The 14,498-nt window shown below is 48.4% G+C and overlaps 1 protein-coding gene across 2 annotated transcripts in view; it reads left to right on the top strand.

Annotated features, from left to right (window-relative positions):
• Positions 1-5,870: 5,870 nt before the first annotated feature.
• LOC101986249 (zinc finger protein 420-like) overlaps positions 5,871-14,498 on the top strand; it is a 74,469-nt gene continuing 65,841 nt past the window's right edge. Inside the window, exons 1-2 of one of the 2 annotated variants that reach the window (XM_026779126.1) lie at positions 5,871-6,056; positions 8,959-9,040. The gene's annotated coding sequence lies outside the window, so the exon portion shown is untranslated. The remainder of the gene's footprint in view (positions 6,057-8,958; positions 9,041-14,498) is intronic. The other variant, XR_258240.3, reaches the window with a different exon arrangement.

The raw sequence follows: 14,498 nt of genomic DNA, 5'->3' as shown, positions 1-14,498 counted from the left end.
CACAACCATCTGTAATGAGATCTGATGCCCTCTTCTGGCCTGTAGGAATATGTGCAGGAAGAACCCTGTATATATAATAAATAAATCTTTAAAAATAAAAACAAGAAGACTGACAGCAACCAAGACAATGAATAAACAAACATGAGGAGGTGAAAAGCACAGGAGAACTCTGTGATGGGCCATGTAGTCCTGGTCCAGTCCTGAAGGGCAACAAATGCACGATTCTATGGACTGAGGAAGAGTCAGGGTGTCCCCCTATTTCTTCTGGCTCAGAGATTAACAGCATGTCCACCGATTCTCTGTTGAATCCCAATTTGTCCATACACCAGACACAAAATCCAGAGAAAATTTACAAGTTGACTAAAACCAGTAGAATAAAGTTTGCTAGAGACTAGGGTATCCCCCTCAAATTGCACAAAGTTCCAGGTTTGGGCACCAAAAATGTTGGATCCCGGGGTGTGCAAATTATGAGGAACAGATCACCGAAGTCTAGGAGCCAAAAGCAAACTTTATTCCAATCACCACGGGGCACATAAAAACTTCCAGTGCGCTGGGGCCATAGGTCAGAGTTCGGGCTTCTGACCTGACAATGGAAGCAGGTTTTGAGTCTCTTCTTTTTATTTTTTTACTTATTATGTATACAATATTCTGTCTGCATGTATGTATGCAAACCAGAAGAGGGCGCCAGACCTCATTACAGATGGTTGTGAGTCACCATGTGGTTGCTGGGAATTGAACTCAGGACCTTTGGAAGAGCAGGCACTACTCTTAACCACTGAGCCATCTCTCCAGCCCCATGAGTCTCTTCTTAAAGTCAAATCAAACTTCAGGTGTGGGTAAAAGAGCATTTACAACCCTGAGGTCAGGGTTAGAGTCATGTTACATATTAAGTTTTACAACTTTTGATTATAGGATGCTAATTTAGGATGTTTGCAGGCGCCTGAGGCTGACACAGCCACTTCTCACTGTCCCTGAAAGGATGCAAGGCAGAGGGCAGAATCTCAGAGAGGGGAAGTTAAAATTTAAGGGAGTACAATGCAGAGAGTCCCATAGAGGCAATGGTTAGAACCTAAGCAGCCCTCACTGCGCTGCTGGAACTGCTGATTCAGAGGCAACTGTTAAAACTTCACTTCTGCACACAGTAGCTGCCAGGATATCTGCTCTCAAGGCAGAAAGCGGTTGTTAAAGGTTAACAACTGTTAAAACTTCACCTCTGCACACAGTAGCTGCCAGGATATCTGCTCTCAAGGCAGAAAGCGGTTGTTAAAGGTTAACAGTGGCCGGGCGGTGGTGGCGCACGCCTTTAATCCCAGCACTTGGGAGGCAGAGGCAGGCGGATCTCTGTGAGTTCGAGACCAGCCTGGTCTACAAGAGCTAGTTCCAGGACAGGCTCCAAAACCACAGAGAAACCCTGTCTCGAAAAACCAAAAAAATAAATAAATAAATAAATAAATAAAAATAAAGGTTAACAGTGGCTTTATTTTCCCCCAAATGTGTTTAAGCTTACAGTTTTATGTTCTGGGCTCTTCGGTAGAAATCTAGGGAACTCGGTTGACCTTGGAAGGCAAAATATCATCTTAGTCCTTCTCTTCACCGTGGCAAAGGACCCCAAATATGCTTACTGAATACCGTACTTGGTCAGTTACACCAGCACTGGACAGTAAATCATGTTTTAAATCTTAGCAGTTGTAGATAAAGCTCAAGTAAAAAACTAAGCAGTTTTCAACATCTTATTAAAAGATCTGAGCCGGGCGGTGGTGGCGCACGCCTTTAATCCCAGCACTCAGGAGGCAGAGGCAGGTGGATCTCTTTGAGTTGGAGACCAGCCTGGTCTACAGAGCTAGCTCCAGGAGAGGTCCAAAGCTACAGAGAAACCCTGGCTTGAAAAACCAAAAATAAAAAATAAAACAATAAAAGATCTGAATACAAATTACATACACAGCATAATTAAGATTAGGTGTGCACGCATGCGCGCGCGCACACACACACAGACACACACACACACACACACACACACACACACAGGCTCACCAAGCTAAGGTACTGTGAATGGATTGACAAAAGAGAGAAAATGGTCTTTCCCCATCCAGAGTGAGTATTTTTCTTTTTATTAAGATTAAGAAAAGGACATCAGAACGGGAACACTTGATTTTCTTCAAAACATCTTTTAAATCAAAACAACGCTCAGCATTTTGTTAGCTTGGCTAAATATCAAGCTAGGCACATCCTGTCCTTTCAAAGCTAATAAGTAACAAACATAGGCACACATTTTCAAGAACTACAATATTGTTCAAAACTTAACAAAGCAGAAGGAAGGAGAACATGAGCAAGGAAGTCAGGACCACGAGGGGTGCACCCACCCACTGAGACAGTGGGACTGATCTAATGGGAGCTCACCAAGGCCAGCTGGACTGGGACTGAATTAGCTTGTGATCAAACCGGACTCTCTGAACATGGCGGACAATGAGGGCTGCTGAGAAGCCAAGGACAATGGTACTGAGTTTTGACCCTACTGCATGTACTGGCTTTGTGGGAGCCTAGCCAGTTTGAATGCTCACCTTCCTAGACCTGGATGGAGGGGGAAGGACCTTGGACTTCCCACAGGGCAGGGAACCCTGACTGCTCTTTGGACTGGAGAGGGAGGGGAAGGGGAATGAAAGTAGGGGAGGAGGTGGAAATTTTTAATAAATAAAAAAAAAAAGATGAAGAAAAAAGCAAAAAAAAAAAAAACTTAACGAAGCATATTTACAGAAATCGGTGATCTGCCGTAACTGCCTGCATACAATTAGCTTGTGTTTCTTTAGCTGCCCATTAATTGTTATTGCCTCTAATTCTGCCAGCACTGAGGAGGAACGATTCCCAGGGTCTAGGGTGACTGCTGGTATTTCCCAGATAAGAAACCTGAGAAGCATCAGTTCCCAAGAATTTTAGAGAAAAATACTTGAGAAAGACGGGGTTTCCAGGAATGATCACATCTGACCCCTGCGTGACTGATGAAGTGACAGTAAAAACCACCAAGAGAATCGTCAACTTTGTGAGCGAGAAGAGAGCATGCAGGCTGGGCGGTCCCAGCAGAATTCTGGGCTGTTCCCAGGTCTGCTGGTCCGTGTTGAGTGAGAAACTGTCCCCATGGGCTTTGCCTTGTGCAGCTGCGTTGGACAAGCACTCAAATGCTGATTTGAAACTAGGCCGCAGGGCTCCCAATGCAATGCAGCATCTCAGTTCCTTGTGGTAGAAAACAGCATCGCATAACTAAAATAAAATTTAAAACAAATTTGACATACTCTTTGTTTGCATATATTGCTTCAAGACAAAGCTGTAGTGAAATTTCATTTATATTTTAATAAATAAAACTTGCCTGAAGTTCCGAGAGTAAAACATTCGCACTGCTCAGTCTTATAGATCAGGCAGGAGTGACACACACCTTTAATCCCAGTAGACCACGACCACTGCAACTCTTATAAAGGAAGACGTCTAGCTGGGGTTGGCTTACAGTAACAGAGGCTCACTTCATTATTGGCATGGTGGCATGAGGCAGACGTGGTGCTGGAGAAGGAGCTGAGAGTTCTACATTTGGATCTGCAGGCAGCAGGAAGAGAAACTGGGAAACTGGCTTGAGCATCCGAGACCTCAAAGCCCAACCCCAGTGACACACTTCTGCCAACAATGCCACACCTACTCCCACAAGGCCACACCTTGTAATAGTCTCTCTCCCTGAGTCTACAGAGGTCATTTTTTTTTTATTTTTTTATTTTTTTGGTTTTTCCGAGACAGGGTTTCTCTGTGGCTTTGGAGCCTGTCCTGGAACTAGCTCTGTAGACCAGGCTGGTCTCGAACTCACAGAGATCCGCCTGCCTCTGCCTCCCGAGTGCTGGGATTAAAGGCGTGCGCCACCATCGCCTGGCAGAGGTCATTTTCTTTCAGACCTCCACAGTGGCCCATTGTTGGCCATCACAATACTTTACATCTTCAGCCCTCCAACAGAAGAATGGAGCTGCCCTTTTCTTTGCTCTGTAGAATGCCTGCCTCTGTGAGTGTCTGGCTGTGAGAGTGTGTTACGGCTAAGAAAGTGCCATTTTATGCTGGGCATCCTTCTTGGTACCCACCAGCTGCTTGTCTCTGACTCCGGTCCCTGGAAGATAAGTTCCTCAGTAACCCTGATCAGAGACCCCCATGTACAGCCATGACTATCTACTTGTTATGATCTGACTGCCTTTTTTGTTTCTGTAACTTGCTTACACAGATACTCAAGGATTGTTTTGAGTTTCCTTAATCACTTGACTTGGCAGAACAGAGCAGATTTTGCTTGATTGCATAGTTGTCGAGGGTCTTCTTTTGGCTTTCCCTTTAAAAGTTCTTTCCTATACCTTCCTGCACAGCAATCTCGAATGTGTCTCCCAGACTGTTCATTCTGATAACAGCTAATCAATACAACTTTTAATTATGATTGGATTGAGTCTATGATCTTTTCCCAGGGAGTCACAAAAGTAGCACAAGTGTAGTACTTTTAATAAAATTTGTAAATTGTTGATACCTGCTGTGTCTGAGATTCGAGGTTTCTACTGTCTCAGTTCTTTAATTGGCAGAGGAGACGAACATGCTCCAAACCCTACTTCGCCTCCAAACCCTAGGACCGGATCGTATAGCCTTCTGTACAAGGCTAAGTGCAAATGTTCAACTGGCCATCTTAGGACACACAGGAAGCCCTACCCAAAAATTGCAGAAGATAAACCAGTTCCACAATTGTCTAATTGGAGCAAGCTTTAGTTTAGAAGGGCACCGGGGGAATGGCCAGCACGCTGTCTCACCCTGATCTGGGATTTTAGAGTGCAGACCCTTCTGGCCTCTTGAGGTCCCTTTTATGAGGGAGAGATAAGAACTGGCGTTAGAGATTGTTAGAGAAATACAATGAAAGAGGAAGACAAGGATATACATCGTGTAAATGGCGTCATTATGTTTTGCAGGTTACATCAGATTTAAGGAACAAACTTATTCTTTTTGTTTGCTTGTTTGTTTCAAGACAGGGTTTCTCTGTATCTTTGGAGTCTGTGCTAGAACTAGCTCTTGTAGACCAGGTTGGCCTCGAACTCACAGAGATCCGCCTACCTCTGCCTCCCGAGTGCTGGGATTAAAGGCGTGTGCCACCACTGCAAGGCACAAAAATATTTTCTATTTAATAATAAGTTTGTTGTCGGGCACTTAGGAGCAGGTTCCAAAGCTACAGAGAAAACCTGTCGCAAAAAGCCAAAAAAGGGGGGGGGGGAGGAAAGGATTTTTGTAAAAAAGTATGGAAGTTTAATGCAGTGGGCTTCTTCATTTACAAGATATGGTCTTTGTTTTTTTGTTTTGTTTTGTTTTGTTTTGTTTTTGGTTTTCCGAGACAGGGTTTCTCTGTGGCTTTGGAGCCTGTCCTGGAACTAGCTCTGCAGACCAGGCTGGTCTCGAACTCACAGAGATTCGCCTGCCTCTGCCTCCCGAGTGCTGGGATTAAAGGCGTGCGCCACCATGGCCCGGTTTACAAGATATGTTGTTCCTGTTTTGGTCTCACATTATCTACCATCAAGAAACTGTCATTTTTGTTGTTTGTTTGCTTTTGAGACATGGTTTACTCTGTAGCTTTTGAACTCGCTCTTGTAGACCAGGCTGACCTCGAACTCACAGAGATCCCCCTGCCTCAGCCTCTTGAGTGCTGGGATTAAAGGAGTGCGCCGCCGCCACCACCACCACCCAGCTGAAACTCATTCTTAAATGATGGGAATGAAGTTAGTGTTCTAGTTTTATCAACCCATGGATTGGTACCCCTCTCTGTCACTCAGGGTCTGAGCCGGTGAGAACTGAAGCTCTGTCCAATCGAAGGCGCCGGGGTGAGAAACGTGCAATCAGGCGAAGAGACCGAGAGTAGGGGGCGGGCTTTTGCGGTCTTGCTGGGGCCTTTGTCCCTGATACGCCGTCGGACCACCATCTTGGGATCTGGAGCCAGGTTCCGGGGACTCTGTCGGTACCGGCACGGTTCTGCGCCGCGCGGCGAGGACGCGGGGTGTCCGGACTCCGCCATGGTGAGCGCGACGTCCCCGCGGAGCTGGTGTCGGCGGCAGCAGAGTCCCCAAGCCCGAGCCCTCCATCCCTCCGGCTGTGGGGTGGGGGCTGGGCGGGCCCCCGGCATCCTGGCGTCCTGTCGCATCCCTGGTCCCTGCGTGGGAACTCGAGTCCGGCTGCAGCGCTTTCCGCAGCTCTGGCCTGGCGGGGGTTGCGCGGGGGACAGGACTGTGGCAGGAGGCCCAGGGTTGCAGGTCCCCGTCTCTGGACGAAGGCCCCCGCGGGGTTTGGGGCTTGTGGCACTTCTCTGCAGACAGCTGATCTGAAAGGACTTTTGTCAGCTGGTTCCCTGGCCCCAGCCACTCGTTGCCCCAGGATTTTCCTGGACCTGCGTCTCTGTACGGCTCCACCCCGCTCCCTCTGCCCCGTGTGCCTCTTGCTTTAAGTCTTATTTCTGAATCTCGGGCCCGCTCTATAGGACTAGCTTTTCAACCGTACTGATTTTAGACGTGTGTCTCTTGATTTCTCACCACCGCTTCCCCTTGAGGCGTTTATTTTCTTGAGTCCAGTTCTCTAGAGCACGGACTGGAATTCGGATTCCCACATACCCATTGGGCACTATCGTATGGCTCTCTGTCATGGAACCCAGGGGAGCGTCCCAGGGAAGCACTCTGTCACGATCCCAGCCCGCGTGTGACAGGAGTGTCTGATGAGGTGTGCAGGCTCTTCTCAGAGGCAAACAAAGAATTGAAGTAGGGTCTTTGAAGAAAATAACCATCTCTTGAAGCGGAAAACACCCTGGCAGGAAGGATGGGGTCTCTAGAGCAGGGAGACCTTGACGTGGTCTGAAGTAGTCATCTTGTTATCTTTTGGGGACCTGGGTTAATCCCATCTCCCTACATTCAGTCTCTAGCCCAGGCAGCCTTGATCAGGATGGAGATAACCAAGGGTAGAGACTCTGGTCGATGGATGGTCTTGTTACACACACACACACACACGCACGCACACGCACGCATGCACGCACCTGCCTTAAGTGGGAAGTTCTATCCCTGACACCCAGTCTTCTCTCCCCGCCCCCCCACCGCACCTTTTGAGGCAGGACTCCTCACACTGTAGCCAGTCTGGCACAGCTTATGATGGTCCTACCACAGCCTCACTTCCCTGTCCCCCTTTCTCTCCCCACCCCTTCCCTGTTCCTTGTTAGCATCTCTTTGAAATCCTGAGTGTGAGGACCTGACTGGAAAAGGACTTTTGCTGGCTGAGCCTCTACCCAGGCAGATGGAGGGCGCTGGGATGTGGGCTTCCAGAAGTAGTTGTGTACAGAGGGCTCACCCTTGCCCGCCTTCCTTCATCTGCATGTCCCCTTAGTGCCCTGTTAAGGAGAAAGAGGAGAGGGCTTTTAGATCCAGGCTCAACTCACCTTCACGTCAGACATGGTGGTGTAGGAGGTTGAGACCAGCTCAGGCTACAGAGTTCAGGGCCACCCTAAGCAACCTATTTAAACCCTGTCCAGAGTTCAGGGCCACCCTAAGCAACCTATTTAAACCCTGTCCAGAGGGCCCTGGGCTCCAGTCCTAGTCACCTCTCTGTGGAACTTCAGAGACGTCAGTACTCTCTTCTTGAAGATTGGGGTGATGTCACCCCTGACCCTCAGTGTCGTGGGCCCACAAAGGCCCAAGTGAGGAACTGCTTTAGAGAGACCATGCTGCTCAGAGCCCACAGGCCTGACAGGAGACCTGGGGCCTGAGGGAGGAGGTGAGGGTCTGCAGGAGAGTCAGTCAGAGGGACAGGGGTTTAGGATGAGGTCACTGGTGGTCTGATTGTGCAGACCAGTTATGAGGGAGGAGAGAAGTTTGAGGAGATTTGAAGAGTGAAGGCGTGGCCCGTGGGAAGGCTGACCAGATAGAAAGGAGAGAAACTAAGGGGACATGGGAAGAGCAAGGAAGCCCCTCCTCTGCAGAACCCCTCCCTCTGGAGAAACCCCCACTCTGGAGAACCTCTGACCTAGAGAACTCCTCACTCTGGGGAGCCCCTCCCTCTGAAGAACACCCTTTTCTGGAGGACCACCCCCACTCTACGGAACCTCTCTACTCTGGAGAACCCCTCTCTCTGGAGAGCCCCACACTCTAGGGGAACTCCCCCACTATAGAGAACCCCTCTCTGGAGAACCCCCTCTGCAGTCTGATGGAAGGAACTCTTATTAGCTGCGGGTCAAGTAGAATGTTTGCTGTGAAGTCGCCAGCATAGAGTGTTACTTCTATATAGCAATATCTCCATTAAGAATATTAACATTGGGGGGCTGGAGAGATGGCTCAGAGGTTAAGAGCACTGGCTGCTCTTCCAGAGGTCCTGAGTTCAATTCCCAGCAGCCACATGGGGGCTCACGACCATCTGTACTGGGATCTGGCGCCCTCCTCTGGCCTGCGGGCATACATCGAGGCAGAATGTTGTATACATAATAAATAAATAAAAAAAAAGAATATTAACATTACTGGCGGTGGTGGCACATGCCTTTTATCCCAGCACTTGGGAGGCAGAGGCAGGCAGATGTCTATGAGTTCGAGGCCAGACTGGTCAACAAGTGCTAGTTCCAGGACAGGCTCCAAAGCTACAAAGAAACCCTGCTTCCCCCACCCCCAAAAAAAAGAAAGCAAAGATATTAATATTTTTGATCTGGAGAGATGATTTAGCGGTTAAGAGCACTGGCGGTTAAGAGGACCAGAGTTCAATTCCCAGCACTCACATGCCAGTTCACAACCGTCTGTAACTGCAGTTCCGGGGATTAGACACTCTCACACAGACATACATGTAGGGAAAACCCCAATGCACGCAAAATATAAATAAATGAATCATGAAAGAATATTGAAATTTTAATGAAACAGTCTCAAAGCTGGAGCCTCTAAGACATTGACTCTTTTGCAGATGTAAACTTGAATTCTGGGACATCCCTGCGACACTATTTCAAGAAGGCCCAAGGCACTTTACTCCCTGCAGGCCGGAAACGGTGAGTGTGCGGTCTAGCTTCCAGAATCAGGGGAGGGAAATCTGTAGCCTGCATAATCAGACTGGTGTAGGTCCCCATCATCCATGCAGCTTGACTGTGGGGTCCTCTCCCCCAGAGTCTCTTGATCCCCAACACTTGGAGCCTTCATATTTGGTTTCTGTAACCTGCGATTTAGATGCCTTTGTGTCTTTGCTCTTGACATCAGGTTCCATTCTGTCTCCCAGAACTAAGTCTGTTTTTGCCCTGAGCTCCATCTATGGGCTCTGGTGAATTTAGGCAGCCAGCACCGGGCCTTGGTCTGCTGGAGACAACTCACTCTGGCCTGCACAGGTTGTCAGTGGGTTCCTAGAACCGCCAGTGTGTTTGAGCTGCCAGACAATGGCCCAGGAAGATGTTAGTCCTGCCAATAACATCAGTGGAAGTGGACTGTGGCTGTTTGCAGGGGATGTTTGTGGATTCACAGATTTGTGCTGAAGGCGGTGATGATGTTGGCCTTGGTATAAGGGCCCCTTGTCTCTGCTGCTTCTGAGTACCGGGCATGTGCGGAAGCTGGAAACTGCAGCCGTAGTGGAGTGGCTTAGGAAGCTGAACCTAGAGGACTTTTGTAAGCCTGGGCAGTGATGGCCACCTGTGCACCCTGCCCAGGAGGCTAAGCTAGTGCTGTTCGCCCTACCCTCCTACCCCAGACAGCCTGTGCAGGTCTGGGCGGTGCATCTCTGGTTTTGTGGCTCCGGCTGACCAGCTTTGAACGCTTGTGACTGTCTTTCTCTTTCCAGATCCAGGCCCGTGGTGCCACTCTGCCTTGTTCTTGTTGTCACTGACCCATCTTTCCCTAGTGTCCCTTAGTCTCTCAACACATCTTCCCCCTGAGGCCTTTCCCTTCAGGCCCTAGGGTTGCTTAGGTATAGGCAGGAATAAGGATTCCCACTTCCTGACTTGTTGATCTTAACATCCCCCTCTCTCCCTCATTTCTCCCTCCCTCCTGCCTTTCCTCCCTGCCCCCCCCTCTCTCTCTATGTCTGTCTGTCTGTCTGTCTGTCTGTTTGTCTGTAACTCGGAATTGAACCTAGACATTTCAGCACGCTTGACAAGCTCTGCCACCCAGCCACGTCCCCATGGGATCCTTGGTTTGTCTTTAGACAAGCTCCTGGTCTGTAGCCCAGGCTAGTCTTGAATTCGGAATTATCCTGCCTTGGACTCCCAAGCTAGGATTGCAGGGCTGCTCCATGAGGTCTGGGCCCATGTCCTTCGCAGCAGTGAAGAGAAGACCCCCCCCACCCCCACCCCATTCAGTGACCGGCACTTGGCAGGACCTTGAGCAAAAATGTACCTTTTTGCTTCCCAGGTTCTACCTTGGCCTCCAGCAGCAGGCCTTGAGGTTGGGGTTTCGCAAATGCTCGAAATGTGTCTTTATTTGAGATAGGAACCCATTATATAGCTCACACCGGGTTGGGATTCACTGTATTCACATTATGGCTTCAAACTCATGGAACCTCTATCTCAGCCTCCGAAGTGCTTATAGGTGCGCACACTATTCCTACCTACACCACTGGTCTTACCCTTATCCACTCAGCCCATGGCTTCTCGTAACCCTTTAAGCACACAGAGGAGACAGGGTGGGTCTCCCCCAAGTCCCACTCAGAATTGACCACATAATCCGCACCCCTCTGCACCTTGTGAAGAAAGTTCAGCCGAAGTTTTACACTCAGAGCTATTTCCCAGCCAGGGACTAGGAGGAGATGGGGCTTAAACCGGCCATCTGTGGCTCCAATGTTCTGGTTTCAGCAGGCCCTGACTACAAATTGGCTCTGATTTTCAGCCTTTGGTCCCGGGAGGGCATGGCTTGATGAGGAAAATGGAGCGTGGGGGACTGAAGCTGTGCCTTGCGAGGGTGTCTGCAAGGACCTGACGACACAGCCACACACTCTGCATCTTGGCTTTGCTGCCTCCAGGAGAAGGAAAGGCTGGAGAGAGATCCCCAGCGCAGTAGTTGGGGGTGCAGCTCTATTTGTTCACAGAAGAAGCAGGAGCAGTGGATTCTCCCGACCCCCAGTGCTTGGCTTCCCCTTTCTCCTGGGCTGTGTCTGTACAGGAAGGTTTAGACATCAGGTTCCTCCCTTTGCCACCTGGGCACCTGACGCCCTGTGTTCCTCCCCTGACTACAATGGCCAGTGTAGATATGGTACTGTGTGGACGCTGGCATCTGCCATCAATGGGTAGGTTTGAGGGCAGGTCTCAGAAAATTGGATGTAGGACCTAAGAACACAGAGGTCCCTACGAGAGGATGAAAGACAGCTGGGGGACCATGGTACTCATCTGTAAGTGGGGTACCATCAAATCGTTTAGGTTGTGCAGGCATGGTGGTGTTTGCCTAAATTCTGACACTTGACACACTGAGGCAGGAGAACTGGGAATTTGAGGCTAGCTTAGTCTATATAGTGAGACTTCATCACCAACAGGGGTGGTGTTTGTATTTGAATTCCAATGTGATTCTAGGCAGGCAATTTTTCTAGGTACAGTTTTCTCACCTATGCAGTGGATCTAGGCAATGCGGCAGGGAGTGGAGCCAGGCTGGTCACCTCACTACAGCCAGAAGCAGGGCCGCATCTCAGCAGCCCCCTAGGGCTTCTAACAATCTGTTCTGACCTGCTTACACTGTTTTGGTGTTTATCCTGTGGATCTGGTGTCTCACACATGTGAGATTTTATACTGTTAATTTTTCAACACTAGCGTGCATCACGTGATCATAACTTATGTTTTTAAAGACAGTGTCCCATGAAGCCTGGGCTAGTTTTGAACTTGTCATATAGACAAGGATGAAGCCAAGGTTCTGATCTTCCTGCATCTACCTCCTGAGTGCCGAGATCACGGGTGTGCACCCCTGGCTCCTGTTTGTGTAGTGTCTTAGTGTTCTATTGTTGTGAAGAGACACAGTGACCACGGCAACTCCTTTTTTCCTTAAAAGGGAAACTTTTAACTGGGATAGGCTTACAGGTTTAGAGTTTTAATCCATTGTTAACATGGTGGGGACCTTGGTGGTGCACATAGGCAGACATGGTGCCAGAGGAGTAGCTGAGAATTCTACATCTGGATCAGCAGGCAGCAGAGAGAGAGAGAGACACTAGGCCTGGCTTGAGCTTTTGTAACCTCAAAAGCCAGTGGCACACTCTTCCTCCATCAAGGCCACACCTGCTTCAACAATGCCATACCTCCTACCTGTGGGGCCATTTTCATTCAAACTACCACAAGTAGTTTGCAATCTTTATGTGCTGTTCCTCTTGATTATTTTGTTGAAAAGGTTTAATGACAGCCTTTTTACCAGGTACGTATTTATTGGGGAGATGGTGTGTGTGCTGTGGTGAATATGTCGATGTCAGAAGACAATTCGAAGGACTTGGTTCCCTGCGTCATGTAGGCCCTGGGGATTCAACTCAGGTCGTCAGACTTGGTGGCAAATGCCTTTCTCCCCTGAGCCATCTCACCAGCCCTTGTTAACAAATTTGTTCATGTACGTTCATCAATGGTACTGGATCTGTGGTGTGACTATAGACAGTTGTGTCCATGACTAATTTTATTTATTTATTTATTTATTTATTTGAAATAAGGTCTTACTCTGAAGAATAGGCTGGCTTGGACCTTTGATGCCCACCTTGACCTTGATCTTGCAGTCCCTTGCCTCAGCCTCCAGAGGGCTGGAGTTACTGTCATGGGCCACTATACCCCCGAGTGTGTACCCTCACCACCACCCCAAGGTCTTAGGCTCTGTATCTGTGTCTTCCTCCCTCTCCAGGATCTTGTTGGGTATCCCAGCTTGGCCTCAAACACATGATGAAGCTTACTGAATGTAGGCATTACAAACAAGATGCCCCACTCTGGGCTGGAGACGGGATTTCATTCTTTGTCCAGACTGGCCCCAAACTCAGTTTTCTGCACCAGCCTCTCAGGTAGTTTGAAACATGTACACATCTCAGCATTCAGCTAAGCCTCTCTTAACAGCCAGTGGCTGCCTGGACACCCTATCTCCTCTGTGGCTACAGTGCGGCCATCCTGAAGCACAGGAGAAGCACGCTGCTTTCCAGGTCAGAACTGTTTCCTTTCTAAGAACTGGCGTATAATTCCTGTGCCATTTTGGAGCCTTCATTTCTCTCTGTTTCTTTGTCTTTTAAAACTCTATTGTAGCCCAGGGTAGCTTTAAACTTACTTTATATAGTTTTAAAAACATTATGCAAGCCAGGTGGTGGTGGCTCACCCCTTTAGTCCCAGCACTAGGGAGGCAGAGGCAGGTGGATCTCTGAGTTCGAGGCCAGCCTGGTCTACAGAGTGAATTCCAAGACAGCCAGGGCTACACAGAGGGAACCCTGTCTCAAACTCTCCTTCCCCAAGAAAAAAAGCATTGTAATGCTGGTAGTATGGTTATAGCTGGGAAGTCGGCAGGGCCTTTTATAAGGGATTTAGGCGTACCTCTTCAGGACTGTAGAATTCTCTAGAAAAGAAGTTTGTTAGTTTCAATGTCCCTGACAGAATTGTTAGATCTACTGAGGATCCTTGAGTTTCTTGAGTCTCTCTGTGTATATCTCTCCTATGAAGGTAAAATTCTCTTGCTGAAACTGTATTTTCATGTGCTTTCTCTTCTGGAGCATAACACTAGTGTGTGCTTTCTTAATGTCCGTTAGTATATATCAAAAGGTCAGTTATTCCTTAAGTGTTTCTCATTTCTTCACCTGCTTCAATTATTTAAAGATGAAGTCATTGTGCTTTGGATTTTTTCTCTGCCTTATCAATTCAGCTGTGGAGTCTTTGCTTTTTACTCTTTTTCTTCTTTGTCTTTGTTTGTTGCTTTGGAGGTTGTTTTTCCTTTTTTACATTTCTTTCTTTTGAGGCGGGTCTATGTAGTCCCTGTCGGCCTAGAACTTGCTGTGTAGTCCAGGCTGGCCTTGAACTCACGGAGATCTGCCAGCCTTTTCCTCCCGGGTGCTGGGATTAACGGCCTCTGTCCCTGTGCCTGGCTCTGTTTTTCCACTTTTTTTATTTTTTTAATTGAACTCAGAGTTTCTGACCGGTTCTTTATAATTATCTCTTTTCTGAGTTCCCTGTGCTCTAACGGAGTTTTTCCAGTGGTTGTATTTTCTTTTTATTATCTTCTGTTACCTTAAATAGTCTCCAGATCTTTATTTTGGGTTGTTTATCATGCAGCTTACTGCCACTTGAGGGTAGCAGTCTCGTTGGTGAACAGGGTGATAGTGTTTTTGATTCACTTGAGGGTGGCAGCCCCGTCGGGGAACAGGGTGAGAGTGTTTCTGATTCACTTGAGGGCTGCACTCCTGTCGGGGAACAGGGTGAGAGAGTCTCTGATTCACTTGAGGGAACAGGGAGAGAGTCTCTGATTCACTTGAGGGAACAGGGAGAGAGTCTCTGATTCACTTGAGGGCTGCACTCCCGTCGGTGAACAGGGAGAGAG

This window comes from Microtus ochrogaster, chromosome 5, assembly GCF_000317375.1.
Source record: "Microtus ochrogaster isolate Prairie Vole_2 chromosome 5, MicOch1.0, whole genome shotgun sequence".
Lineage (NCBI taxonomy): Eukaryota > Metazoa > Chordata > Mammalia > Rodentia > Cricetidae > Microtus > Microtus ochrogaster.
The sequence above is the reverse complement of the archived record's forward strand: the minus strand, read 5'-3'. Positions and strand labels throughout refer to the sequence as shown.